This window comes from Cryptomeria japonica, chromosome 11 (assembly GCF_030272615.1).
Source record: "Cryptomeria japonica chromosome 11, Sugi_1.0, whole genome shotgun sequence".
NCBI lineage: Eukaryota > Viridiplantae > Streptophyta > Pinopsida > Cupressales > Cupressaceae > Cryptomeria > Cryptomeria japonica.
Genome location: NC_081415.1, coordinates 505,346,680 through 505,352,983, shown reverse-complemented (window position 1 = coordinate 505,352,983; position 6,304 = coordinate 505,346,680).

The window sequence follows — 6,304 nt, the reverse complement described above, 5'->3', positions numbered from 1 at the left end:
CAGTTGTAAAATTGAAATCAAAAGTCCACCTTGCTTTGTTTTGCAAGTGGCCCATTGTATACGCACTAAGTATAAAGTGCCAAATCACCATTTTTTTAGTTTTTTTTTTTTTTTTTTGGGGGGGGGGTTCTTGATTGAGTGATTTGGGGGGTGTCTTGTGTGATTGTGACTCTCTCTATCTTGTGTTTTTTTTTATTTTGGTGCTATAGATTCTCCTAAATTTCCACTTTTAACTCATAATTGTGCTTCATGGAAGATTAAGTCTCGGAGTAAACTAATAAAAAAAGGACTCATTGATTATGTAAGTGGAACTCTTGCAACACCACCTGATCCTAAGGCCGATCCTAATGCTCAAATTGAATGGCTCACTAAGAATGCTATGGTACTTGGAACTCTTAGAAAGTATATATCAGATGACCTCATTTTTCACATTGATAAGTGTACAACAATTAAAGAGGCTTGGCATATTTATGAGAAATTGTATGGCCAAGTTGATGAGATTAAGGGCTACAAGCTTGATAGTGAACTCACAACATTGGATCCCAAGGATTTTGATACAATCCAAGATTATGTCACAAAAGCAAACGAGCTAAGAGCAAAGCTAAAGAATTGTGGAATTGACAAAAAAGATGCTCAATTGGTTTATAACTTGTTGGACAAGCTTCCTTCATAGTATGCAACCTTTGTATCTAGCTTTCACACCCATAGGTTAGCTCAAGGTTCCTCTTACACTTCTCCCTCATTTGATTCATTCACGAAGATGTTGATACTTGAGCAATCTAAGTTGACCAAGATGGGGATTCTCAAATCTTCAAAGTCACAAGCTATGGTGACTAATAAAGGGAATCAAAGCAATCAAGGAAAATGCAAGAATCAAAAGCAACCTAAGTCTAAACCACAACAAGATGGAGCACAATCCTCCTCTCCACAACAAGGTGATTCTACATTCTCACCTAAGAGGAAATCATATAAGGACAATCTTTTTTGTGCATACTGTAAGAAGTCAGGACATGATGAACATCATTGTTACAAGAATGATATTGATGAGTTGAAGAACCTTCTTGAAAGAACAAAATCAACCTACCTTCTAGAATGTCTACATCGGCTTATTCTTCCAAGGATAAAGGAAAGGATCACTTTTTTGGGACAAATAAAGGAAAGGGACAAGCTCTTTGTGCTACTACAAGTCATGATTCAGGAAGATGGCTTCTAGATTAAGGGGCTTCTCATCATATGACATCTTTGTAGTCTATGTTCTCTTCATTTGAGTCTTGCCACATGCCACGAATTTTGATGGGCAATCATATATACATGGGTGTGATTGGGAAATGATCTATTTCCATTGGGGATAACTCCTTCAATGATGTGTTGTGTGTACCCCACTTGACAAACAATCTTCTTTCCATATATCAAATCACACATGGGGCAACTAGGAAAACTGTGGAGTTCACACCTGATTCAATTATCATTAGAGACTTAGAGAGTGGAGCTATCATTGCGACTGGGGTGGTTGATCATGCATCTCGGTTGTACTCTTTTTCACATTTTGGTCCTATTGATGAGGTTGATTCTTTCTATGTTGATGATTCAGATTTTGAGGAGAACTTTGGGTACTTGAACTTGGGGATTCTCACATGTGACCCCATTCTTGAGCCTTGCATGCATCTAGTGCGACATTTTTGCCTTCCTGTGATTCAGTGCAACATGATATTACTTGTCTTCCAGCTTCGGTTGATTGGGATGCCTACTTGACAAACATTGTAGGTTTGTTTGTGCAGTCCTACATTGCAGATTTGGGAGACAACATTGATGACATTCATCTTATCTTTGATAAAGATGATCCTTCTTCAATTGTTGCGAGGGAACACTCTTACCCTCTTGTGCATTCTCTACATGATCATTCTTTCGAGGTTGACATGATTGTGGATGCTTTTGTACAACAGTTGGAGGAGGTCTCTTTATGTTTAGAGGAGACGTGATTTTTTGGAGATTGTTCAACATTCATCTCCACTAGATCTTGGAGTACCTTTTTCAGCAGTGTGGAGCAGTTTACCACCTTTGGAGGGGGTATCTTTCAACATCGACATGGGGACACTTGAGCAGTTTTCAGAGATTCCATTCATCATGAGTATTTTTCTTACATCTTCCCTTCATGATTGGGGAGACTTCATGGATACACCTTTGGTTTTGTTTCTTCCTAAGGGGAGGAATGTTGTTCGATGTTCGTGGAGCAGTTTCTTCATACATCATTGAGCTTCTACTATTGGTGCAAATTCTACATTGAGGGGGGGCTACCTAGCTTCTCTTCTTCTCTCATATGGGGTTTTTTTCTCACATGGGGTTTTTTCCTTCGAATACTTCTATGAGAGTTCTTTGTATATGGTTTTCATCTCTCTTTTGGGGGAAGTTTTTTTCCCATTGAATTTTCTCTCTTTCCCCACTTTGTGAGAGATTTAATTGCATTGGTTTGCATGCATTTGCATTTGTACATAGGTACCTAACATGGCCTCGTAGTCAGGACCCATCTTGCATTGCTTAGTTGCATTGTAGACTTAAGTGCATTCCCCTAAGTTGCACTTAAGGGGGGTGTTGGTGTAAATAATTATTCATGTTGGGTATTATTGCACCTTACTTAAGTTTACTTAGGATAATGCATTTCATAGTAGTTTGGGTATGAGACACTTGGGTGTTTGTGCCACATTGGGATAGTGTGTGTAGGAGAATTTCCACCTTTTGTGGTCTTATCTTGTTGTTACATTCCACCTTTGGTGGATGATCCACCTCATGTGCAATATTTTGTTGTTTCTCCTACCTACCACACCTATTTCCTACCTACCCTTGTTTCTTATTGAGCCACATGTCATGTTTATGTGCTCACATATCCATATAGCCTTGCCTATGTAAGCATGTTCATCTACATTGTATGGAACAACGCTTGATGATCCAGTTTATCAGTATTTTCTTGATAGAATAAAATTTATTCCTATCATCCATTTTGTTCTCTCTTATTTATGCTTTCCATTGTCTCCAGATCTTGGCAAAATCTCACACACATATATACATATGTACAAACACACACACACACGTGTACATATATACATATATACATATGTATATACATGTACATATACATATGCACATACATATACACACATATGTATATGCACATGTGTACATGTACATACGTGCATGTGTATGTATATGTATATACACATGTAGTACATGTATATATGTATATATACATGTGTACATATATACATATGTATTTATGCACATGTACATATATATATGTGTGTGTGTACGTATATACATGTACATATACATATGCACATATATATAAACACACATATGTATATGCACATGTGTACATGTACATATGTGCATATGTATTTATATGTATATACATATGTAGTACATGTATATATGTATATATACATATACACACACACACATATATACACATATACATACACCGACACACACATATGCATATGTACATATATATGTACATATGTATGTATATATGTATATGTACATATGTATATATATGTTATATATACATATACATACATACATATATATAATGTAGACACTTAAAATTGTCTTTTTTAACTAAATAATTTTATTTATTTATTTAATTACTTTATCCTAAGTCTTCTATTAATTAAATGAATATTTATTTATTTAATTAATTCATTTACCCTCTTCTAGCCCTTTTTTCATTTAAATAAATATTTTATTTATTTAAATTATCTTTCTCCTAAATTAAACAAATACTTTTATTTATTTAATTAATTCATTAGCTTTTTCTTCTATGACACGTGTCACTCATCTCTTAATCCTCCTTTACCTACCCCCTTCACTATTTTATTATTTCTTCTACCTACCCTTTAATCCTAACCGACCATTTATTTCTTTCACCTCTTAATCTCATCCCTCCATTTTCTATAACATCTTCTATATAAGAGGATATTTCCTTCAAAAATCAACCATAATCAATGCATCTAATCAACACTTATGCAATCAAACCTTCTTGTGACCAAGCTACTTCAACCACCATCTGTTCTTTGTCGAGCTCTTGTGCACACATAAAATATGAGAGCAAATATATTAAACAAGATCAATGGAGGCATGTGACAATGGAGATTGAAACCCTACTTGGCATGTGAATGGTAATATTGTTTATTTTGTGGATTCTTAGGTACCTTTATTGGTGTATGGTGATTGTTTGATTGTAGAACTTAGGTTTATCGTGGTTGGACACACACACACACACACACACACACACACACACACACACACACACACACACACACACACACACACACACACACACACACACACACATGTAGACACCTAAAATTGTAATGTCTAATTAAATAAATATCTTTATTTATTTAATTATTTAAGCCTAATTCTTCTATTGATTAAATAAATCTTTATTTATGTAATTAATTCATTTATTCTCTTCTAGCCTTATTTCTCATTTAAATAAATACATTTATTTATTTAAATTACCTTTTTCTCTTAATTAAATAAATATTTATTTATTTAATTAATTCATTAGCCTTTTCTACCTATGACACGTGTCATTCATCTCTTAATTCCTACACTACCTACCCTGTTATTATTTTCTTATTTTCTCTACCTACCCTCTAATCTTAGCCGACCATTTATCGTTTACACCTCTCAATCTTATCCCTCCATTTCTTATAGTGTCTTCTATACAAGGAGATGCTTCCTTCATTATCAACCCCCAACTACACTTTTGAATTTTCACATGCGATCAAGCCTACTTGCAACCACACTTTCGTTCTTTGTTGAGCTCTTGTGCACACATAAAATCTGAGAGCAAATATATCAAGCAAGATCAATGGAGATATGAAGAATGGAGATTCAAACCCTATTGGACATGTGATGGTATAATCTTTGTGATTTTATTTGATTTGCATTGTCTTAAGTAATCTTCATATGCTATGGTGGATCTTTGTTGTTGTTAGGCTAGGGTTTTGTGGTTGAATCTATTTAGTCTTTCAATATTGTTGTTTCCATTTTTACCATAAACATTTTGGCATGCTCGGTGGGACTCTTGTCCCTTTTGCATTTAACATCTTTTGTTGCATACTTTGTGTTTTGGAAGTTGCAGATCTGACATTTTCGACAAACTTTTGACATTTCAACGTTTGCGCATCCTAGAACCGTGTTTTTTGCTTTTTTGTCGCCTTTGTGACCTCCGTAATCGCGTCTGTGTTCGGTATTATTTTATCTTATTTTGCAGATTGCAAGGTTGCGTCTCTGTTTTCAAACCGCGTCTATGCACCTTTCAGACGCGTCTGTGTTCGAGAGTCGCATCTGTGTTATCTAGGCGCGTTTGCAAAGGTTTTAGGTGCATTTGTGATTTTTTGCCGCATCTGCTTTAGGTTTAATCGTGTCTGTGTTTCAGATCTTGCATTTTTTCAGTTTTTGATCCAGTTTTGAGGCTTTATTTCGTCATTTGGATTTCAGATCTGGTTTACTTCAAGCTAACACCTTGTGATCTAGTTAACAAAATTGGTATAACTTGTCTTGAAAGTGAATCGTGTTGTCTTGAGAAATAGGCTCTTTTTGTTTAATCTTTAGAGGGTTGGTCTCCCTGTGTGGTCATTAGGACTATTAGTGAGGAGAGAACGACCCAAGTGCTAGCGAGGAAAACCCACCTCTTTCGAACTACTATAAATAACTGCATCCATGGTGAAAGCCATGGGTAACATGTGCTGATTAGTTCATACCAACACCATGTCTCCCCATAAACCCATTTGATCAGTTGTAGGGTCTAACCCCTACTGGCTGGGAGCCTTCTGTATTTACTGTATTTACAGAGCTGAAAGTGTCACATGTATGGCCACACGAGCGGATGCCCTTACTAGCACCTTTTTGTTTTAGAAAGCCAAAATCCTTCTAGTTGTTGGGGCTAGAGGTTGGACTTTTGGAGCGGCCCACACACATACGATTCTTAGTAGAGATACAAAGTTCGCCATGGGGAGTTTTGGTGGGGATTGATGCTTGACTGCCCAAGAGAAGTGAGTGCCGAGGGTGGATCCAGTGGGGTCAAGCATCTAAGTATCCGCTCTGAATAGCGTAGCCTCGGGGGAAACTCCATGTGGGATCAACAACTATTGTCCTAACCAACCATAAGAATTTTGTTTGTCTTATTTTAAACATTCAAGATCAAACATCAAAACATTGCGTCTTCAAGTGCATACAAAACATTTTTTTACATCAAACAACTCACTTCTCTTTGAGTCATTTTGAGTCTAAACACTTA